The 25,765-nt window shown below is 40.2% G+C and overlaps 1 pseudogene; it reads right to left on the bottom strand.

Moving 5' to 3' along the window:
- Positions 1-419: 419 nt before the first annotated feature.
- Positions 420-25,765, bottom strand: part of LOC103401738 (probable L-ascorbate peroxidase 6, chloroplastic/mitochondrial) — a 58,620-nt pseudogene continuing 33,274 nt past the window's right edge.

Here is a 25,765-nt window from a genome sequence, read left to right as displayed (position 1 = left end):
TTGATATGAAATACTGCCACAGTGATAGATCCAGAAATGTTTCCTCATAGGTGAAAGCCTGGTTGCTCTTGCTCCATTTGAGGGAAGAACGCAATTTTTTCGCTATTTAAATGTATGAGCTCGAACATCACCTTGCAATGTTACCTGAACGTAAGTTTTCAATAATTTGTTCAAAAAAAAAAAAAAAGTCTTCAATAATGTGCAATTCTCAAAAACTTAACTTACTCTGATGTCAAACAATGTGTGCAAGCACTGACATTGTTTGAAATCATGGATGAAACTGAGAAGACCGGATCGCTTGATAAATCATAAACTCGTACAAAAACCTTAGGGAACGCCTCTGTAAATATTTAGTGTAAATTGTAAAATAGCAATGTAATACTTCTCATTTATAAAAAAGAAAAACCGAAAATCAAAACTCAGTTTCCGAATAAAGATGACAAAATTGCCAAAAGATTATTGATTAAGAGGTGTGGGAGTTCCGCGTTTACAACCTTGCCAGACGAGTATTTGGCTGCCACAAACTTTTCTGGTATAGGCTGCAAAGGACCATCATCGATCACAATACCCTGATCATCATATTTAATAATCAGTCTCAAGGTTAATAGGCAAAACAACACCGGAGGACCTTTGCACGAAAATCGAAGCAGGAATAAGTTTTCATACAGTAAGCATTAACATGCATTATTCACAGGGGATTGCTAATCCATAACAGAATCAACATATGAAACTTTGAAAGTTAGCAAACCTCTGGAGGGTCAAGTTTGGCCCCCAGGTTGCTGAGTTTAGCATGAGCTTCAGCATAATCCTTGAAGAAGGCTTCTTGGTCTTCAGTATATTTCTCAGCATATACCTGCAAAATTTCGATGTAACACAGGATACGCATAGAACATCATCACTCTCAATTATGTTTTGTTTTACCTTGATTGCTGGATCTTCAAAAATAGCTGCATCAGTTGGCAACACCAGTAGATCTTCATCCCTCTTTTCCTTGATATCCTGTAGAGAAAACCCGCCGTGAGTAAAGGAAAACCTTGTACCAACTCCCACCAGCCTCCTATTGGAGTGTGAGAATTCACACCCAAATAAGGGGATACTATTTGAATACCTTGGAGTAGGAATTATCAAACTTCAACCATTGTGCTGTCCAAGATTGTCCTCCTGGTGCCCCTGGCCCGTCTTTCTGCCATGAACATAATGCTAGTTAACTTTCTAGCTATTGTGGTGAAATTATTCTTGTTCTCCTTAAAATATTTATCGTTGGCTTGTAGGTGCGAGCCGCCACCACTAAATAACCACATGGCTAAAGATATCATATTTAACCTTAATCAAGTCAGTAAGCTCATGTTCTGGTTGTTCAATCTCAAAACCTCGAGTGATAGATGGAACGGAAAATATCTTAAATAAGCCACTTGACAGTCGCAAATTCTTTTCTGTTAAGTGTGGTTTAAGTGAATACGAGATTCTGAGTCAATACCGTGTAATTTGTCTCTGGCTTGCCCTAACCACGGTGATCAGGTCTGGACCTCCCCAGAGTGTGTGCCCCAGACAATGCAACTATTTCCTACATATCAAACAGGTTCATTAGTAACCATCACATGCACATTGTTATGTCCAGAAACCAAGTTTACATCACTTAAAAGTCACCTTGTCATTCAACCCCATTCGGTAGAAAACCTGACGTAGATGATCAGCATGCGAAGGAGGGCCAGCATCTAAACAAGCCGAGACAAATATTTCAAAATGAATTGAGCAAATTGAAGAGCAAAATCGTATATGGTCTTCACCAAAATAATTCCAAATTCCATGTTTATCTTGCATACCATTATAGAAAAATATGCATGGTTTACTAACCAGGAAGCCTCCCTTCTTCTGGGCACTGCCTCCTGAAAAACGAAACGATCTCAATCAGTTAAATGAATTTGTTATAAATGTACAAATTTTGTTCATACGAATGTTAGAGGAAGACTAAGAATCACCTCCACCGCAGTAGCACTGGCCAATTGGAACAAGTCGGCGTATGAGACACCAGGGTACTTGCCTATTATCGGCTGAACGAGCTTCAATGCATTCACAAGACCTAAATTTGAGAAATGTAAGCTCATTATCATTGTGTTGACCTTAAAAACTACCAAGCCTACGTGGCGCACAGGCCGAGTAATTAATAAGCTAACTACGTCCTTTAGTTGTGTGCGGGGTGTGCCAACTCGTCGGCCGAGCTCGGCCGGGGTGTAAAATGTGTTGATGTCGCGTTGGGCGCGCTGTTGACTTCTTGATCTTACGACTGCGGCCGAGGAAGGAAACGTCTCGGCCTTCGGGTTCTAGAGCTTGAAGACAAGGCTGCTAGTCTTGCGAAGTTCACGGATCGTCGGTGCTGGGTTTGATCACGGTGATTATATTCGTAAGAGTATAAGCACGCCGAACCGGTACCAAACTATACGGACACAAGTACTTAAAAGAGATGTATGTCTTAATGGTAAACATGGTTTGGCCGTCAGAATGCTGAACTCTAAAACTTGTGTATATCCAATCATAAAACAACTCGGCGTTCAATGCGCCGAGCCTAGTAATTTGTAACGCCTAACTTCGCCGAGAAGGCTAATGAGATGACCTCTACGAACAAGAACTCGAAAATCCTTCTTGGCCGAGACTTGGATAGATAACCAGCCGGCCTCGACGCAGTGCTGTTTATCCAAACTGAATGTGCTCCAGGGTCGGCTGATTCTACAGCAACAATGTTGTTTATCCAAACTGAAGATGTCACTGGTTGCCTTCATAGTGATGTTTATCCAAACTGAAGATGTGTTGACGGAAAAAGAAAATAAAAATCTTAAGATGTTTGAGAGGTTTCGCGTAGAGCGAGGGTTTGCACATGGCAGTTTGTGTGTTGAATTCGAGAGGGTTTGAATGATACACTCCCCTCTATATATATAGCAGCGAACCTATTCCTGGCCGAACAAGAGATGTACTCGGACTAAAACTCCCAAATATGATTTGATAAGGATTCGGCCAATCCTAGTTCTGATAGGTTTATGAATCAAGCTCTATAATGAGTTAGGTTCACTCTCGAGTTCCCAATGCCTTTAACCCTAGAACCCCCTTGTTGTACCAAGACTCAACTTTTTCGCTCTTATCCCAATCAATCCTTCCTGCAATAGGACTCGACCGACCTGATTGGCGGTTTATGCCAGCCTAGACGGTTCATAATATTTCCGAAAAAGCATTGGACCGAACACAAACCTAAGCTCGACCCAATAATGTTATTTTGGGCCCAAACATTGCCCTATCGCTTCTGAGGTCTTTGGCCTAAAACTCCTTAGCCGAGTTTTGACCTTGAAGAAGTGAAATCAAACCTTTAAGTATCTTTAAAAACAATGACAAGTCTCGAATATCCCATCCACCAGGCGCATTTATGAAGCACGATTGCACGATCTTAAATTTGTCAGACATCCTGCCATGTGGCAACTCCTTGGCATGTTTGTCTTCACTTGACATTGAAATGCCTTCTCAAAACTGAACTCCCTACCACACGCCATCATTATAACCTTGATCCGTGAATTTTTGATCTTTTTGAGACGTGTAGACACTCAAACGTCTCTTCACCATTAAGTTCGCCATCACACGCCATCGTGCAGTCTCGATCTGCTAGTTTTTTGATCCTTTTATTTGGATTTTTAACTATTCATCATGATTACTAATCCCCCGATCAATCTTATTCCTTATTTTAAACACTAAACTGTTGGATCTTCCCCTAAAACGCCTATAAATACTCAACTCTCTTCATTCAACCTTTTACGCTTTCAGAACCCTTAAATCCCCTTCCCATTCTCTCTCAAATCTCTTTGCCATTTTCTCTTGAAAACCAGAAAAACAGCCTCCAATACCCACATCTCCAATGGCTACCAATACTTTCAGCAACAAGTTGATCGAGGAGTGCAGCAAATGTCAAAATATCACTGACCGAAACACGATCAAAACCATCCGGTTTGAAGATGAGCCAAATGTCTCCTACCAAACCCTAGGCCCATTGTTTAATGACAATGTTCCAGAAGCAATCATCGAAATGCTTAAGGAGCACTGCCTAAAACCCTTATTCCAAGGGTATGACTGGTCGAAATGGGAATCGGCTAGACCCCAGGGCGTTTGGCCCTCGACCACGACGTCCTGAGTTGCCTGGGATACTCGGATGAAGCCATATTTTGGCTGCGAGTGGAATGTTCTCAGCATCTTTGACGCCATCAAACTCTCGACCATCGAGATGAACTTGGATCGAGAGCTCGTGATGGCCGCGTTAAGCTTTTGGTGCTTGGCTAACAACACGATGGTTCTCCCCCTTGACCCCCTTGGCCCTCTTGGCCCAACGGTTTTAGACATGACCGCCATACTTGGCACCCCTTTATCCGGCATTTCAATATACATCTCTCTCGTCGGGTACAAATTCAATTCGAACCTAAAGATAATTTTGAGGAACGTGCCGTCGAAGTTATGACGAAAGGAGATCAAAGGCCGTTAAAAGCAGAAGTACAAAAATTGTATAGAAACTTTTTCAATTACAACACCTTGATGACCCACTTCGCCGGTTGAGAGGGGGAAAACCCCACGAAAGGAGAACATGAGGCTTTCTTACTCTACTGGTATAACAAATATCTTTTTTATGCCAAGTCGAATAAGTGCTTGGCCGAGAACATATCGGTCCCCGATGCCCTGGCTAGCGGTCACATCCTGGCTTTCAGCCCAGCTGTCCTTGCCAACCTTACTAGGTGTTTGGCATAAGCAATCTTGGGGAAAATCGACCCCCATTGATAGGAGCATATTTATGCGACTTAGTTGGCTTGTTCTTGTGCATTTATGTCGTGTTTCCTTAGTTATTTTAATGTTTAAAGTCATTTTCGTGTGTTTTCAGATCTTATGGACAAAGTAGGCAAGAAGATGCATTTTGGAGCATTTTGGAGCAAAATGGAGCTTGGAATGCATGTCACATATTTGGGCCAAAGTGGATGGACGAATTTGAGAACTAAAGAGGCCAAGAATGTGAAGAATTATGGTCCACAAGATGAAGAACTCAGCCCAAAAATTTGTCACCCCAACTTGCCTTCATTGCCATGCAAAACAACATAGAATTCCCTTTGGATTCCCATGCCATGCTTGATCACTCTTGTCCCCTACATAATTTCTGATTTCATGCTTCAATTCATTTAATTATTACACTTAATTGCTTGATACCTCTTGTTCCCTTCACCCACAAAATTTTATACAACTTTCACAACCATAACATGCACCAATTGATGCTCCATCATTCACATTTGGAATCCCATGCCTTGTGTACCACATGTTGCTGCACCTTTGACCCATTTATTGACACATTTTCACCTCCCTTTCCATCTCTATGCAATGTACACAATCATTCATGCCCCCTAGCTACAAGACCACTCCATTTTACCCTTCACACTTTGCATCATCACTTCATTTTCACCCTTGGACCATTGCACACCACATACACTCTTTGCCATGCATTCTCCCTAGCCTAACCTGATTTTCTAAGGTTTTTGGGGCCTATATATACATGTTTACACCCCTTGGCAAAGGGTTCACACTCTCATATTCACCATTCATCACAGAAATTCGTCCATACTCACCCTAAGTAGCAAAACACCCCAAAAACACCATTCTAGTGCCTAGAAAACATAACAGCCACTCCACCTTCTTCCACCCTCTTTGCCTAGTTCTCCACCACCCTCCAACCCTCAAACACTCATCCACACTTACCCTAAACCTTTCCATACCATTCCCCATCCATTCTACATCATAAAACTACCCAAAAATCCGTCCACAAAGCAATCTGCCGCAAGCAAGCAAAGGAGAATTCTTGGATGCACTTGCTACCCAAGTTGGAGCATTTTAGGTGTTTTCTTTCCTTTGATTTTAATGTCTAATTTTATGTATCTTTGCTTTGTGAGTATGAGGAACTAAACCCCTCTTAGTTAGGGGGTGATTCGAAACCATGTTCATACTTGCAATATGATTTGATTACATCCAGTTGTGATTCATAAGTTGTGAATTCAATTTACTTATCCGATCGTATAAAAAATGATTTGTGTATGTTGGTTGAGAGTGCACGCTTAATTTTCATGCATGAATTTAACGCTAGAATATAAGGGAGTTTCACCTAATCGTTATGAACTTATATTCACAAGTAGTGAAGGTTGCTAGTCACAATCACGTTAAGTAAATTCTTGGCATAAGTTTCATGCAAATCATAGTAACGAGTGCCTCGTCAATGCTTATGTTTTTCATAGAACTTAATGATTCTTGCTTGTATCTCTATTATGCAATTCATGTAGGGAACTTGTAGGGAATGTTTTGGGTTGTCGTATGCAATCATCCAATCCAATAACTTGTGGAAAAACTGAGGGTTAATTAGTGCAATTCACGGTTAATTTGGGGCGTTGAGTATTCATAGCTTATCGAAAAGCAACTGGAAATCGTTTTGTATGCAAGTGTGACATGTGTGGAGAAGAACCTCCTAGCTAGCCTTCCATCCATAAGTTTCATTCAAATTCATTTTACAATCTGTTTTGATTCACTTAAATTTGTCTAAGAATTTGTTTACTTTGTTCTTGTCTTAATTTAATTATTTTCGTCCAAAATCAACCCCATCTTATTTCTTTGAGTCATATTAATTAGAACTTGTCTTAGATTATGTTTTTAAGTGTTTTAGTTCATTAGAAAACCAAAATTCGTCCAAGTTTGTGTTAGAGTCCCAAAACTGCCCAGATTGTGTGTTTAAGGTAGTTTTGAGTGTTTAGGGGCTGTTTTGAGTCTTTTGGTTTGTTTTAGTGTTTTAAAGTATAGTTTTGCATTCTTTGAGTCTAATTAGTGTTTTAAACTTTGTTTTTACGTTTTCAAGTCAGTTTCCAAGTGATTTAGCAATCCCTCCTAATCCCCGGCCTAGAACGATCCCTACTTACATACTTTACTACAATTGATAAAAAGAGGGTTTAATTTGTGTGCTTATATATTTCGCATCACCCATCAAAACGACCCACTTTGGGTCTTCCAGCTCTAGCTGCAACTCTACTTCTCGACCTTGCGGCCTAAAATCCTAGGCTTTAGTTCTTCCACAACTATAGGTCTGGAGTTAGCTTCGCGCACTATCCTTACTCATTCGGCCGAAGAAATTTTGAAATACTTCTTCAGCCTAGAAGATTTGTTCAACGACGAATTGGGTCATTCATCATGACTTGCGACATACCTTATGGCTGCGAAGCTTAGTGAGGTAGTTGGGAGGTCTACCACACCAATTTCCTAGCTCGTCAACTGGGCTATCTTCAAGGGTGCCCTCTGCCATTCCTTTCATCTCGCTCCCTTTTAAGCCGAGAACACTTTTCTGGTTCTTTGAAAAAAGAATGTGAAACAACCAAGAAGGAGTTTACAGATCGGCTCACCAAATTCCACCTTCGACCAAGAAACTTAGAATCTCGGTGTGCCAACACCTTCGTCATGTGGTAGGAGGCTTATACCAAAGACTTCTTTCACACGTCGGTCAAAGAAATCTTGAAAAAACGTTTTGACGGTCGCCTGAAGAAAGTCTTTGCTTCAAAATCCAAAGAAGTGGCCCAAGGTATATACCTTCTACTTTCCTTGTTCATTTATATTCCTTCAAGCTTTAACTTATCCTGAGTTCAATGTTTCTAGGTAGCCGTACCATCAAGAGGGTCGAGGTAGTGGCGATGGCTACATCTAAAAAGAAACTTGCCTCTTCTCCAAAAAGGGTGGCGACTGCTGTGCCGACTTTGTCGAGTAAACTTTTATGCCCGGAAGCCGAAACGACGGGAGACGCTCCCCGACCCAAAAAACACGTCAAGAAATTGGCTAAAAAAGAGGAATGGGAGGTTCACGTTATCTCCAGTCAATCTACAGGGGTAACTACTCCTAGCGTTTCTCTCCCTCATTCTATCGTCGAGGCTTCTGTCGCAGTACAGCTAAACCCAATAATTGGGCTGGCCATCAATCCAGTTGTTGAGCTGCTTGCCACTTCAACACCGGCAGCTGCTTACGTCAAAGCTGGCCCGATGGTTGCAGCCTCGGAAGAAGTGACTCCCTCGGCAGAGAAGAAATCTCTCCCTGACCCAAAGAAGATTGCGGTGGTCATCCTGGAAGAAGAGGTATAAAATTTATAATGTTCTTCTACCTATAACTCCTTGTCTAATGATTGACATTTTTTTATCTAGGATGATGAGAGTGAAAGTCCCCAACTGGCGATGAGGCCTCGACAGGTCGAAAAAATCTCTCTTAATCCCCAACCGGTAGTCGAAACAGCTAGTCGAGTCGAGCGTCCCTCGGTTAAAGCAAGCTGGTTTCGATCTTGCAGGGGCACCGTTGGTTGAACCGAAAGCAACAACAGAGACTCTGGTTCATCTTCAGGATCAAAATCTCGGCATTCATCTTGAATAAGTTACTTTGGCTTTTGTAAGGCCTTTCATTATCCTTCTATTAACTTCTTGCTTTAGAATTCTAAACCAAAAAGATATTAAATGTCAGGTGCCCAATTACTCGTTTCATCAAAAATTCTATGCGTCGAAGGGTGTTATATATATTTCCTGGCCACCTTAATGGCAACCTTCATCGGCTGCGGGAATTGAGAAGCAGTCTTAAACACTGGGCTCAGCCATTAAGCTCTCTAGGTTCAAGCAATGAACCAGGGGATATGGCCGAAGTCTCATCTCGGCAGGTCTAAAACAAATTCTCTTGGCTATCTTTTACAATTTTCCTTTTTTCCTAAAATCTTTTCATGTGTAGCCTTTATGGGAAGTCGAGCTCGATGCTCTCATCTCGAGTACTTCTGGAGTGGCCGGGCCATCTGCCATGTCGCCCGAGCCTTCTGCAACTGCGGTCGAATCCAATGCCTTCACCAAGTTGTAGAAACTCCTATCTATTTCGGCCTTGCAAGTCCTTCAATGTAAAGGCCTCGACTCCGTAGGAGAGTGCCTGAATGATCTTGCAGCCGGTGGCTTGCTGAGCATCGAAAGTGTTATCCACTTATCCAATCTCCTTGAACGGACCCGGCAGTACTTTACTACTTTTGAACTGGCTCTCCAGCTCGATGACGACCTGAAGGTTGCAAATATTGCTCATGAAACCAGTCGACTGGAGGTTAAGGTCATAAAAGCAAAGAAAACGGGGTTGGTCGACCTTGATCATCAAATTACCGAGGTACAACGTCAAATCGCCGAACTTCAACGGCAAAGGTCGGCCATTGCTTCGGATTTCGAAAAGGGTTTTGAAGCGAATAAGGCTCGACTAATAGACTTCATAGCTGGCGCAAGGCAGATACATCAACTTTAGCTCGGTAAAAGAACAAGGCAAGTCGAAGTCATAATGGGTGAAGTAAGGTGGTTGGAACTAAAGGCCGCTATTGAAGGCTTCTTTCCTTCGACCCTTTAGGATTTTGGCTTAAGGAAATCTTTTGTAACTTCACTTGTATACCCTTTTTGCAAAATTAATAAACTTTTTATTCTTGCATCTCCCAAGTGACTGGATAGTATTTCTTTAAAAATTTCCCATTGATTGGTAGTTTATGAATTAGACCCGTTCGATTTTTAAGGTGGTATGCCCCATTGCTGAGAATTTTATGGACGACGAACGATCCTAATTCGGTGACCATTTCCCGAATCTAAGATCTTTGACTCCTACAGGCAATACGGTTTGCCAAACTAACTCTCCCTCACCGAACGTTTTTTCTCTAACTCGTTGATTATAGGATCGTTCGACAATCTTTTTCTGTGCCACCAAATAAGCATCAAAACGAACTTCCTCTAAGTCTTTTAACTCTTGTCTCATGGCCTAGTTATATTCGGCCCTGAATAAACTACTTTGCTCAATTACTCGTAACGAGTTTATACTCAGCTCGACTGGTAACATCGCGTCGTGCCTATAAGTCAACGCATATGAGGTCGTCCCTGTTATTGATCGGAGTGAAGTCCGATATGCCCATAAAGCCTCGTTTAACTTCAAATGCCATATACCAGGCTTTTCTTTTATCATTTTTTTGAAAATGCCGATCAAAACTTTGTTACTTGCTTCGGCCTGTCCATTTGCTTGTGGGTAATACGGCGTGGATTGTTCGAGTCGAATTTTCAAGTTTTCGTATATTCTTTGAACCTTTCAGCTGTAAAGATCGTGTCATTGTCAGTTATGATCGTTTCTGGTTCGTCGAATCGTGTCACGATGTTCTTTTCTACAAAATTGCAAACTTCCTTGGATGTTAATTCGGCTTATGATTTTGCTTCGACCTACTTAGTGAAGTAGTCGGTCGCCACAAGTATCCATTTATGTTTTGCTACTCCAAAAGACGGCGTTATTTTATCGATTACGTCTATGGCCCATTCTTTAAACGGCCAGGGTTTGGTGACCGAGTAAAGTAGTTCGGCCAAAACTCTTTATATTGGCCCATGAATCTGACATTGTATACATCTTCGTGCGTACTTGATACAATCTTTCAATATACTCAGCCAGAAATATCTGTGTCGATAAAGCAACCAACCCATCATGCCTCCAGATTGATGAGCTTCGTAGATTCCTTCGTGTACTTCTACAGTTGCTTGGGCAGCCTCCTGCGGGCAGAGGCACAGTAACAATAAACCATCCTCACTTTTCCGATACAACTCATTCTGGTATGACACATAGTTTGTGGCATGTACCCATGTCCTTTGGTCGTGTTTGTCACTAGGGTTGTCGAGATATTGCATAATCAACTTTCTCCAATCGTCTGCTAATGTCTCAACAGCGCAGGCATCTACAGAAACCTCTCGTTTTAACAATGAAGGTAAGGACATAATTCGTGTATGGATCATGCGATCGTGTTTGAGAACTTGGTGATTAACTAGGGCCAGGTATGGTCGTCGTACTACTTGTATTGCCCGGCCTAGTTTGCCCCTCAGCAGTTGTGCTCCGGAGGCTATTTGTGCCAGTTCGTCCACATCAGTGTTTTGAGAACACGAGATGTGTTCAAATGTAATTCTTTCAAACGACTAGGCCAAATAGTTGGCAACCATGTGATAGGGTGCCAAAGTACAACTCATGCAACGAAAAGTGCCATTGAATTGGTTAATCACAAGTTCGGAATCAACAAGGATGAGTACGCGGGTTGCCCTTAAGTCGTGTAGGACGTTAAGTCCGACGATAAGAGCTTCACACTCAGCCTGATTATTCGTACAATTGAAATCTAGCTTGAGAGAGAAATACCAGCTGTAATGATCTGGGGATTGAATGACGATGCCAACACCAACTGAGGCCGAGGTACTAGAACCATCAAAGTACATTGTCCAATAATTATCACATTTTTCGACCATGCCGATTTTGACTTCATTGGCCCCGAAACCGTATGGAGATGGATGTTGGGCTAAAAAATCGGCTAGTGCTTGTGATGCAAAAATTAACTTAACACACAAAATTTAACCCTTTTTTGACAATTGTAGTATAAGTATAAATAGGGATCGTTCTGGACCTAGGATTAGGAGGGCTTGCTAATAACTTCTAAACTGACTAAAAAATATAAAACTAAACTTAAAAACAGTTAACAAGATTCACAAGACTCAAAGCAAACTTAAAATACTCAAAACAGCTTAAAACAACCAAATAAACTTAAACTAGACACTAGGAATGACTTTGGATGAAAATTGACTTTTACTTGAATCAAAACACTTAAAAACACAAACTAAAACAAATTTGAAACACTTTGAAACAAGAAACTAAAAAGGGGGTTTTGATTTGGATGAAGTTGAAACAAACAAACAAGTATGAAAAACTAGACAGATTGTAAAACAAATTTGAGAAATAAGATGATGGATGGGATAGCTAGAGGTTTTTTTTTTTTCCACACATGACATGTATGCAAATAATTTGATTTCCAGTTACTACTTCATTGAATTATGAACGACAATGCTCCAAATTAACCATGACATCACTAGTTAACTCTCAAATTTTCCTTGTTTTATTGGATTGGATGACATCATTCGACAACCCAAAACATTCTTCAAAAGTTCCCTACATGACATCATAATAGAGATACAATCAAAGATCATTACGTTTAATGAAAAATCATAAGCATTGACAAAGCACTTGCAACTATGACATCATGTCGCTTATGCTAGGAATTGAACTTAACGTGATCGTTTATAAGCGACCTTCACTACATGTGAATATATGTTTGTAACGATTATGTGAAACTTCCTTATATTCTAGCAACAGATTTATGCATGCCAATTAAGTGTCGACCCTTAATTAACAAATACAAATAAGTTATCAATCAAATAGTTAAGCCAATTGCATTCACGATTCAAGAGTTCATAACTGGAATTTATCAAATTATATTGCACACATAATTATGGCTTTGAAATCACCCCTAGCCAAGAGGGGTTTAGCCACTCATATTTACAACAAAACGAAAGGAAATGAATTTAAACATTAGAAACAAAAGAAAGAAAACATCTAAACACTCCAACGATCCAAGTTGGACAACAAGCACGTCCAAGCACTTTCCTTCCCTTCCTTTGTTACGGCACAAGGTGTTGGTGAGTGTTTGAAGGTATGTTTATATGGAGGAATGGATGTAAAGATGAATGGATGTGTTTGGATGAAGGTTGTATTGAAATGGGGATGAATGATCAAGCAAAAACTAAACGAAATTTATGTTACACACACTTCTTTTTATAGAGGAAGTGCATGGCAATGGAGGGGAACATGGAGTGGTGTAGCAATTGAGTGCAATGATGCATGAAATCTGAAATGATGGAGAGAACAAGGAATGGTGTAGCAATTGAGTGCAATGATTCAATGTAATGATGCATGAGATCTGAAATAATGAAGGGGACAAGGGTGGTTATGCATGGCATGGGTGGAAAGGTGAGTAAGTGGTGAATCAATGAGGGCAAGGAGGTGAAAGGATATTGTGCACATGGTAGACAAAGGAAAGGAAGTGGAATGATGCAACAAATGAGTCAATGGAGGTAACATGGATAATGATGCACAACATAGGAATCCAAAGGGAGTGCAATGGTGGTGCAGGGCAATGATGGAAAGGTGAATGGTGGAGTGACACCCATTTGTAGCTGAGCTCTTTGTCCTTTTTACATTAATTCTTCTGTCTCTTTAACACATTCCTAGCCTCTTTAGTCTTCAATTTCGTCCATCCACCTTGCTCCATGCATGTGCTATTCATTCCAAGCCCAAAACTGATCCAAAATGCACCAAAATGCATCTTATTGCTTTATAAGGCCTATGAACCTACAAACACACGAAAATAGCTTAAAATACATAATTAACTAAGAAATAACAACATATATGCATGAGAACAAGCTAACTCAGTTGTATAAATATGCTCCTATCAAATTCCCCCACACTTAGCTTTTGCTAGTCCTCGAGCAAAATAAAATAAACGAAACAAACAAAACACAACCTAGATCTTCCAACATTTGCCTCATGGAATTTTAATGAAACATGACATGTTAAAAATCATCATTCCCACAGATTTTGGTCATCTTTACACTTGAGCACATACTTTATCATAGTCACCACTTACTAGTTCACAATTAACCAATTAAAACAATGTTTTGAATGTAGTAACATGCCTTAGAGAATTTTCTCAATTCCTTACAAGATACTCTCTATTTTCACACACATTTTCTGACTACACACCATACACTAGTATATGTGAAAAGATTGATGTAAACACGAAAGACTAGGACTCACATATGTTATAACAAAGAAAGCAATTTTCTAGAGTTATTAAGCATGTTTAGATATGATCTCATGAATGGAATGCTACTACTTAGATGCGAGAACCAGTAACACCATATGCTCATACCAATTTCGAACTCCACAAATTGAAGCACACAACACTTAAGATTGAAGTCAAGGGTTGTAACAGGGCTTGGGGGTAATGGCTAATAAAGAAAGGATAGGAATAACAAACATTCTGAAAGCGATAGCAGGCAAAGCAATGAAATAGACACTTGAAATTCACTTTAGAATGCAGAATCAACTTTTAAATACAAATGGAAGATTCATGCAACACTTAAGGCCGAATTCAATGTTTTGGACCATTTTTTAACAAACTTTTTTCTTTTCACTCTTTTTTTTTCTTTTCTACCCGTGCCTTATTAAGGACTTTGGCACACACACACACACACACAAGAATCACTTCCCCCACACTTGCTTTCTACAATACATTGATAAAAAAGGAGTTCATTTTAAGTCATGCTTTACGATGCTTCAAAAACAAGGGTATGGATGGTCCTAAAACTAGGCTAGGTAAGGATAGTGTGGATTAACAAAGAACATAGGCTTAACAAGGCTCAACGGGGTTAAACTTAAACACATAATGAAATAGGGACACGACAATTTGGCTTTGGTGGTCACTACACAACTTCATCTTGAATATGTGTTATGCAAATCAATAGCATGCTTTGAATGAAATAGACATGAGTTCTAGCATTTGGAACTAAATGATGAAACGCCTTCTAAGTAGCAACGAAGCAAAGAATAATGACATCATGCAACAACTTTAGAAAACAATGATGCACAGATTATTAACTCTCCAAATAAACGTTTAGGCTTAAGTCTCACAAGGTTGTAGCGTTCATTTGAGTTCCTTCCTTCAAGCATGTTACAAAAATTGATTTTTCCTTTATGATTGCATGTGAATTCATAAATTATAACCACAACCAAGCATACACCAAAGAGTAAATCAATTTTCATCCATGTTTATAACTCTCTTTAACAGTCATGTAATTAAAAATCAAATCCTCATCATTGTGTTGGAAGGTACCCCAAGACACAAATAAACACACAAAAACAACTCTTTTTGGGTTTTTCAAACAATTTTTCAAATTTCTAAGAGATTTTCGGATTTTTATGTCAAAACACACTAAAACACTCCAAAACAACTTAAAAACACTTTAAAACAACAAGCAACAACACTAGAAGTAATGGGTGATAAACTCCTACTAATTTCATGCAAAACAACTTGGTTACCCCCCACACTTAAATCAAACATTGGCCTCAATGTTTCAAGCATAAACTCACAAAAAACAAGCAAACAAACAAACAACGAATAAACATGACAAGTATGGCAAAGTAAAAACTAGACAGAGTAGAGTTTAAGAACGCAAATCTGGTTTTAGAGATAAATGATCTTGTTGACTTTCCACAGCTTTGATCTCGAATTAGTTTGGAATTCTGAGTTTGGAATTCTGAGTGAGGAATATCAAAGTTCATTGGTTTCAAATCAGACTCATTTTGCTGGGTTGATTTGATTGTGCAGTCTGCATTCTTCTCTGCTTGTTTCTTCTGCACGGCAGGCAGGCACGAGGTAGAGGTGATGGTCTGTTTCTTTTTTCAATCTTTCCAAGTGCCCACCAGTTGCTTTCTTTCTCCTTGTCCCTAGCTGAGGATGAATTAGCACATTGTCTCTATATGCTTCGAGGTATCATTTTCACTTTCCTTATCTGTTCCCCAGGCAGATGTGGTAGACGAAGAGGAAGCATAAGATGTTGAAGATGAGTAGTCGAAAGCAAGGCTAGGTAAGCAATCAGGAAGGGGTTCCAAGTAGTCGGTTCCAGATCGGAAGATTGATACCAAGTGCTGGCTGATTGCTCTCTTTCTCATTATCCCGCAGATGAAAACAACGACAAGGAGAAGGACAGGGAGAAAGCATGATATGAGATACTCTTGCTTTCAACCTTCATGATATTAAATACTTTTGCTTTGGATGAGTTGTTTGCAGAGGTACCCCAAGGAATAAGGAACACTGAGTGACTCAAGAGGCTTCGTTGGGAAGACATTCTCGGATATGAAGAAATGTTACATATGTCTGCCTTGCAATGGAGGGTGAAGGTTGACATTTATAAGAATTAATAACCGGTACTATTCTTTCACTCTTGTCGGCAACCGTTGGATGATTTAATAGTAAACTTCACTTGCTTTCTACTTCACAAGAAATCTTCGACAGATTGCCCGTAATTTCCGCAAGGCTGAGTGTGCATGTGACAGACGCTTACACGTCTGGAAAAGCAAGTGCCTCTTTGATATCTGGAATTGGTGCTTCGACAAACTGCCCATGATTTTCGCAAAGCTGAGTGTGCATGTGACAGATGCTAACACGTCTGGAAAAACAGATGCCTATCTGATTTCTGAGCTTGCCTCTTTGAGTTCTGAGCTTGCCTTTTTGAGTTATGAGCTCCGTCGAGGGCAGAGGTTGCATGTGACAAGTGTGGACAAATCTAGAAAAGAAGATTGGCCCATGATTTCTGAGCAAGCCCAGTTTTTGAGAAAGCTAGCGCCTTTTCGATTTTTGAATTGGCCTCTTCAATTTCTGAGCTCGCCTCTTCGATCTCTGAAATCCCGTCGAGTGCTGATTTTTATAGAGGCACGCAGTATGTATCAAAGCATACTTGAATTTCTGCCTGTAGAAACTCCCTTCTTGCACTTCTAAGATCTCGATTTGTCCGACCTCTTCTTTCTTCAACACATGTGAAAATGTCTGGCCCCTCCGACCGTCGTTTTGACTTGAACCTTGGTGAAGAGGCATCCATGCCTTCTCTAGACAACACATGGCGCCCATCCTTCATATCCCCTACTGGTCCTCTTACCATTGGGGATTTGGTGATGAAGAATGATATGATCGCTGCGGTGGTGGCCCGAAACCTTGTCACTCCCAAAGATAATAGACTACTTTCCAAACGGTCTAATGAGTTGGCTGTTAAGGATTCTCTGGCTTTCAGTGTGTAGTGTGCGGGTTCTGTGTCTAATATGGCCCAACGTCTTTTTGTTCGAACCTGTCAAGTTGAATCATTGGCTGCTGAAGTGATGAGTCTCAAACAGGAGATTAGAGGGCTCAAGCATGAGAAAAAACAGTTGCACAAGCTTGCACATAACTATGCTACAAACAAGAGGAAGATTGACCAGATGCAGGAATCTGATGGTCAGATTTTACTTGATCATCAGAGGTTTGTGGGTTTGTTCCAACAACATTTGCCTTCGCCTTCTGGGGCTGTACCGCGTAGTGAAGCTCCAAATGATCAACCTCCGATACCTCCTCCTTCTATGGCTCTGCCGACTGCTGATGCTCCGTCGACTACTGAGAATTCTTCTAAGCAGCCTTTGTGAAAGCTCCATCTTGTATTTTTCTGCCTCCTGTTCATTTTCAACGAATTTTAATGTAAAATACCTTGCATATCTGTCAATGTTTCAAAAATAAACCCACACCAAAAACAATTAAACAAGCAACAAATAAAAATGACAATCATGGTAAAATAAAATTGCAGAAAAGGGAAGGTTTTTAGGAACGCAAAACATGGGTTGCCTCCCAAGAAGCGCTTGCTTTAACGTCTTGCAGCTGGACGAAACTTCCTTCTAAACTTGGATAGGGCCCACGACATTGAGTGGGATTTCTTCCACAATCTGCCCCACATCACTCTCGTAGTATAGCTTCAGGCGATGCCCATTCACTTTGAATTCGTCGCCATTCCTTAAGCTTTTAACTTGGACTGCACGATGGGGAAAAACATTAGTGACAACAAATGGCCCAATCCTCTTAGACTGTAACTTACCAGGGAACAATCGTAGACGAGAATTGAATAGTAGCACTTTTTGTCCAATTGAGAATGTTTTTCCCCAAATCATTTTGTCATGAAACGCCTTTGTTTTCTGCTTGTAAATTCGTGCATTCTCATAGGCTTCATTCCGTATCTCCTCAAGTTCATTCAGTTGGAGCTTCCTATTCATTCCAGCAGCATCTAAGTCCAAATTAAATGTTTTCACAGCCCAGTGCACTTTATGCTCCAGTTCCACAGGTAGGTGACACGGCTTGCCATAGATTAGTCGAAATGGTGACATCCCTAGAGGTGTTTTGTAGGCAGTGCGATATGCCCACAGTGCATCATCTAAACGCAAGCTCCAATCCTTCCGGTTTGGGCCAACAGTCTTCTCCAAGATTTGCTTGATTTCTCTATTCGAGACTTCGGCTTGGCCACTTGTTTGAGGGTGGTATGGCGTGGAAACCCGATGCTTCACTTTGTACTTTTTAAACAGCGCCTCACTGGTGTGATTACAAAAGTGAGAGCCTCTATCGCTTATGAACACCCTCGGCATGCCAAATTTGGAAAAGATGTTAGCCTTGATAAAATATGGCACCACTCTAGAATCGTTAGTATGGGTGGCTTTGGCTTCCACCCATTTCGACACATAATCAACGACTAGCAAAATATAAGTAAAACCATATGAGGGCGGAAAGGGTCCCATGAAATCCATACCCATACATCAAAGATCTCTACATTACAGATGGGGGTTTGCGACATTTGGTCTTTGGCACCGATTGTACCTGTTCTTTGGCATCTATCACAAGTTATACAAAATGTTCTAGCATCCTTAAACAATGTAGGCCAATAGAAACCACTCTCTAAAACCTTAAGGGTTGTCCTTTGGGTGCCAAAATGACCCCCACATGCATAGCTATGGTAAAATGCAAGAATTGAATTAAACTCGGAATTGTGCACACATCTACTAATAATCTGGTCAGGATAATACTTCCACAAATATGGATTAGCTCACACATAAAATTGTGTATCATTTCTGAGTTTATCACGCTTGTATTTATCTAGAGTGCTAGGAACTTGTTTTGTGACCAAATAATTGACCAAATCAGCATACCAGGGCTCACTTACCTCTAGGGACAGCAATTGCTCGTCAGGGAAGGTCTAGAGAATGGGTAAGGAGTCCTCTGAAGGAAAAATTTTGTCCTAGCTAAGAACAAGTATGAACATTTGAATACACATGCAAGCTCTTAACACTTTAAAGTAGGCATGCATCCAAAAACAATTCATAAAACCCATGACTTTCAAAGCCTAGTATATGGTGAACCAAAATAAACTCTTTAACAACATTAAAGAGAAGTAAAGATTTAGTGATTCTTTACCCTTGAAGCTCATCCTTGTTTACACAAGGGATTCACCCAAGTGGAGGGCCTTCAAGTCACCTCCAAGCTCCTTGAATCCTCCTTGTGTTTTCCTCCCTTTAGTGCTCCTTTGATGATTTGAGGAAAAAGGATTTGTTCTCCAAAACACCAAAAGCTTGATGTCTCTAAGTCTCTTCACCAAGGTTGTATCTTGTGAAGATGAATTGGATGACTTAGAGAGATTTTAGATGCTAGTAAAAATCCTCTAAGTGGCCGGCCTCTATGTAGAAAATGAGAGAAAATGTTTCACCCAATTTCTATTAGAAAACCCTTAATGAGAAACAAAGCTATAAAGATGACTTTATACTTCATCTCTTTGGTGAGTGGCAAACTTGTAATTAAGCAAGCTTGCCCATTCACCCTAATGGCCGGCCACTCCTTGTTATTGGGCTAATTTGCCCATTTTGTTTTAGTTGTCATACAACTTAAACATAATGGGCCTTGTGGACCAAAACACTTTTGGGCCCCGAAACCCAAAACCAACATATAAGCCCAATACGAACCTTTCGTATAATTAATTAACTAATTAATTAATCTTGACCATTCTTCAATTAAACCATTTAATTGCTTATCCATTTCATATAATTTCTTCACTAACATCCTTATGTGGTGTGCGATCCATTAGGTTCCAATTAGCGAGGCAGTGGGCGATGTTACTCTTAACGATCGATTGTGAATTGAAACCACATTTCAATTCTCCCTTAAGATTAGTGTTTGCTAATCTTCAGGGCTTCCACAAACCATGAGTGACACCTAGCAGCATATCATGGTTACCCAAGCTAAGTAGAATTGGTTGGAGAACCTATCCAGTTACAACTACAATGCAATACGGTCCTTCTCTAATACAATACTCTTAATCACATTGTTTAAGTGATAGTTTGTTTCATGTCTACTATCCAATGTGATACTTTCCTATATGATTCCCTTGAATATGATTTGGAACAAACTTCCTAAGTCATATTCATTTGCTTTGGCCAAAGACTTTAGAATCATATCTTAGAGTATTCTCCCTCCACCATGGAAGGTTAGAGATCCCTTGTTGTGCATTCATATGCCTACATGACTAGATAGCTTGACCCCAACAATGCCGTGGACAATCCGAAGGAATGCCGTTGACATGATCAAAGATCAAGGACCTAACCATTAGACATCTATGATGCCTCAGGTCAAAGGACTACTTTGCATATTGCAACTTTAGAGTTCATACATGACATGTATGTTCGAACTCTCTTTTGATCGACGTTCAGTGTACTCGATTACCTTTTCGAGCACCTATGTGTTTGTCTCAGTGTCCAACACCAAATGACTTGAGACTAGTTCATACTCACGTTTGAGTCAACATAACACATACTAACCTTAGCGGATTGTCAATGCCCAATTGGCAATCCTATGGCTAGGAACGTTTTAGGAATGAACATAAGAGAAAGGTCTCGATAATCTAACTCATTAGATCACTTATCTCTTAGAACAAATACATTCCTTGGATTCCCTTATTGCTTAAACACATGATACAATAAATAGTGATTAACAATAAGCTTTGCCCTTCATTAAACATATAAAAGTTTAATACAATAAGTATTCCAAAAGCTATTACATCAAATGAGTGGCTTTGTGGGCATACTTCCAACATCCTCCTCGTGCACCAAACGGCTGAGGTGGTCAGCCACCACATTTTCACTCCCTTTTTTGTCTCTTATTTCAATGTTGAACTCTTGAAATAGGAGCATCCAACGAATCAGCCTTGGTTTGGCCTCCTTCTTGGTGAGGAGGTACTTCAACGCTGCATGGTCAGAATATACAATCACTTTAGTGCCAAGTAAGTATGAACAAAATTTATCTAAAGCAAATACAACTGCAAGAAGTTCTTTCTCAGTGGTAGAATAATTCAATTGAGCATCATTTAGTGTCTGGGAAGCGTAGTGGATGACGTGGGGCTGTTTGTTCCTCATTTGGCTTAAAACAGCACCAATGGCATAATCGGATGCATCACACATTAGCTCAAATGGAAGGCTCCAATCTGGTGGCATGATGATGGGGGCCGAAGTCAACATGTCTTTGAGGGTTTTGAAAGCGGTCTCACATTCCTTGTTGAACTCGAAGGCTACTTCCTTTTGGAGTAAAGGCAAAGGGGTTGGGCGATTTTTGAGAAATTCTTGATGAATCTCCTATAAAATCCTGCATGGCCAAGAAAAGAACAAACATCTCTCACCGAAGTGGGAGAGGGTAAGTGACGTACAAGATCTATTTTAGATTTATCAACCTCAATCCCTTTTTCTGATATGATATGCCCCAAAACTATACCTTATTTTACCATAAAATGGCACTTTTCCCAATTCAAGACAAGATTAGTTTCGATGCATCGTTGTAAGATCAGAGTAAGATTATTCAAGCATGCATCAAATGAGTCACCAAAAACACTAAAGTTATCCATAAACACTTCAATGATCTTTTCCACAAATTTTAAGAAAATACTTACCATACACCTTTGGAATGTGGCTGGTGCATTGCATAGCCCAAATGGCATGCGTCGATAAGCAAAGGTACCAAAGGGACATGTGAAGGTAGTCTTTTCTTGATCATCGGAAGCTATCACAATCTGATTATAACCCGAATAGCCATCAAGAAAACATTAAAATGAATGACCGGCTAACCTTTCTTGCATTTGATCAATAAAGGGCAGCGGGAAGTGATCTTTTCTTGTTGTAGCGTTGACCTTCCGATAGTATACAAACTCTCCATCCAGTTTGGATTTGGGTGGGCACAAGCTCATTGTCTTCATTTTTTACCACAGTGACTTTGGACTTCTTAGGAACAACTTGGACCGGCGAGACCCAATGGCTATCAGAAATTGGGTAAATCACTCCACAATCTAGTAGCTTGATGATTTCCTTCTTCACAACGTCCATCATGGGTGGATTGAGCCGGCGTTGTGCTTCTCTAGATGGTTTGGCTCATTCTTCCAAGAGTTTTCGATGCATGCAAGTGGTAGGGCTAATTCCTTTGATATTGGCCAATGTCCACCCAATGGCAGTTTTGTATTCCCGAAGCACCCTTACCAACTTGTCTTCCTCTTATGCAGTAACTGAAGAAGAGATGATGACGGGCATCGTCTCTTGTTCTCCCAAAAACATATATTTCAAATGACTCGGCAATGGTTTAAGCTCTAGGGAAGGGGGCTGGATTACAGAAGGAAGCAACTTGTTAGTCGAATTGAGAATTGAAATTAGGTTAGGAGACTTACCAATATGCCTTGGATTTGACTCTAGGGCAGCAACCATCTCCACCAATTCTTCTTGAATAGGCACGGCAAGATGTTCCTTGTTGTTGCCATGTGCATGCCTAAGTGCTAACCCTTCGTTTTTGAGTCCAATGCTTTGTGTGAGAGTCTTTTCAAATGCATCCTCACTCAAATCATCAAGGAATTCCTGTGCCCAAGAGTCAATCACATCAATAGAGAAATAAGAGTGACCATCATGAGGATATCTCATAGCATCAGAAATATTGAAATCAATAACTTCCCCATCAAATTCCATGGTCAATGTTCCCTTGAATACATCTATCTTTGAACGGGCAGTCTTCATGAATGGTCGGCCAAGTAATATTGGTAATTGAGGGGAATGGTTCGAGTCTTCCATTTCAAGCATGTAGAAGTCCGCCGGAAAGACTAGGTGATTCACCTGCACTAAAACATATTCCAAAACACCTTTTGGATACGCATTAGATCTATCGGCCAGTTGAATGATCACTCCATCATTTTTTAATTCTCCCAAGTTCATAGATGCATATATTGAATAAGGCATGACATTTATTGATGCACCTAGATCTAACATGGCAGATTCAAAGCGAGTATTTCCTATAACACAAGGAATTGTAAAACTGCCTGGATCTTTGCACTTAGGAGGTAATTTTCGTTGCAACACAGCTGAGACATTCTCACTTACCCATACCACCTCTTTGTTCGAAGCCTTCTTCCTTGTAGTGCACAACTCATTCATGAACTTAGCATACTTGGGAAATTGTTTAATTGCATCTAGAAGTGGAATGTTGACTTGCACCTTTCTGATTATGTCAAGGATGTCTTTGTCACTCTCATCCTTCTTTGATTGCATAAACCTGCGAGGAAAGGGTGCATTGGTTGGAATGGAATTAGAAGTCATGGAATTTGAACCCAACTTACCTTTGGTGGTCGAATTAGGGTGTGTAGGTGGCTGCGGCAAAGATTGCTCAATTCTTGCCGAGGGCACGCCTTGTTGCTTCTCCTCAAATTGCATCTTTTCATCATTCTTTTGATTGGATTTAGATGGCTGGGATCAGATCCAGCTTCTTTTCCACTTCGCAAGGTGTTGGCTTTGGCTAATTCGAAGCCTCCTTTTGGATTCACATCCGTCGAACTAGGTAACTTACCTGGTTCTCTACTAAATTACCCCATGAACTCTGCCATTTGTCTTATTTGTCTCTTCAATTCAGTCACCTCTCGAGCTTGATTTTGCACTTCCTTGGCGTAATTGTGCATATCTTTGGCTTGATTTTCCTGACCCTTCGCCAACGTAGTTAGTAACTGAATAACTTGAGCATTATCAAAATACGAACTTGAGTTATTTTGGGCAGGTTGTGTTTGGGGTTGTGCGGGTGCATACGGCCTTTGATAGAATCCCGAAGGTTGCTGTCTGAATGCACTTTGTTGTTGGGTTTGTTAGGGCTCCCTCCATTTGAAATTTGGATGATCTCTTCAACCTGGATTGTATGTATTCGAGAACGGATCATTGCTTGGTTGGTTTTGACTCCCAAACCCCACGGCGTTGGTGATGTGAAAATTAACTTAACACACAAATTAAACCCTTTTGTTGTCAATTGTAGTAAAGAATGTAAGTAGGGATCGTTCTAGGCCGGGGATTAGGAGGGATTGCTAAAACACTTGAAACTGACTTAAAAACGTAAAATTAAGTTTAAAACACTAAACTAGACTCAAAGAATTCAAAACAAACACAAAGAACTCAAAACAAGCTAAAAACACTCAAATCTGCCGAAAAACACAAACTGGGTAGATTTGGACTCTAAACACACTTTTGGAAGAATTTTGGCTTCAACTTGGTTCGAAATACTTAAAAGCACAAACTAAATCAGTTTCTAACTAATATGACTCAACAAGGTAAATGGGGTTTTGGTTTTGATGAATTTGAAAACAAAACAAGTAAATTAAAGAACTAATGAAATTTGCACGAATTTGAGTAAATTGAATGGATGGAAGGCTAGCTAAGAGGTTATTCTCCACACATGACACACTTGCAAACAAAACGATTTCCAGTTGCTTTTCAATAAACTATGAATTCTCAACGCCCCAGATTAACTGTGAATTGCACTAATTAACCCTCAGATTTTCCTAGTTTCATTGAATTGGATGATTGCATACAACAACCCAAAGCATTACCCACAAGTTCCCTACATGAATTGCATAATAGAGATACAAGCAAGAATCATTAAGTTCTATGAAAATCATAAGCATTGACGAAACACTTGTAACTATGAATTGCATGAAACTTATGCCAAGAATTTACTTAACACGGTTGTGACGAGCAACCTTCACTACTTGTGAATATAAGTTCATAACGATTAGGTGAAACTTCCTTATATCCTAGCATCAGATTTATGCATGAAAATTAAGCGTGCACTCTCAACTAACATACACAAATCAGTTTTAATTCAAATGGATAAGTAAATTGAATTCACAGCTTATGAATCACAACTGAAAGTAATCAAATCATAGATAAACAAATTTAGACATTGAAAACAAAAGAATGAAAACACCTAAAAACGTTCCAACAATCCAACTTGAATGGCAAGCATGTCCAAGGGTCCTCTTTCTTCTCTTTGTTGCGGCACAAGGTGCGGTTTGATGGATGAGTGGTAAATTATGGTGGTGGATGGATATAGGTGAGTTATGGTGAAGGGTGGATGGGTGGATTGTGTTCTCCTTGTTATGGTGAAGGGTGGATGTATTTATAGGCTAGGGAGAGGACCACTTCAGTTCCTTGCATGTGCAGTTTGTATGGGTGTGTGATATCCATGTTTCCCTTTACATTTGCACACACATGACCTCCATCATTTCAGCCACAAAACAAACACATTTTCTGCCATGTTTCTCCTTTACATTTACACACATGTTCTTCATCATTTCAGCCACAAATCAACCCATTTTCTGCCCATGTGTGTGTCTTTCCTTTGCCCATGTGTGTGTGTTTCCTTTGCCCATATGTGTGTGTTTTTCCTTTGCATTTGCACACACATGTTCTTCATTATTTCAGCCAACAATCCACCCATTTTCTGCCCATGCCAAGCCCTCCATGCCATGCCTTTCTTGTTGTGTGTGTGCTGTCCATGCAGAGTGTGTGTATGCCCTCCAACCTGTGCAGTTTGCATGTGTGTAGCTGTCCATGTTTCTCTTTTGCATATGCCATGCCTTCTCTTTCTAGCTGTGCATTTCCACTAGCTCCAAAGCCAAATGAGTGCAATCATAACCCCATTTGCTGCTGAGTGTTGATGACAAAGCAAAACACAAAACAAGTGCCTTTACTTTCTCATTTTATTAGCCAAATCTGCTTAGCCCTTTTCTGAACCTTTCCGTGTTACAATGCCTATAACTTCTTCTAGAAAAATGATATTAACAATCCGTAAATTGCTCCAAACAATAGACATCTGTAGCTTTCCAAGCATATAAGGCTCATTTTCTCATGCATTCTGAGCTGTTCGTAATAT

Source organism: Malus domestica, chromosome 15, assembly GCF_042453785.1.
Source record: "Malus domestica chromosome 15, GDT2T_hap1".
NCBI classification, from domain to species: domain Eukaryota; kingdom Viridiplantae; phylum Streptophyta; class Magnoliopsida; order Rosales; family Rosaceae; genus Malus; species Malus domestica.
This window is presented reverse-complemented; position numbering and strand designations above follow the sequence as displayed.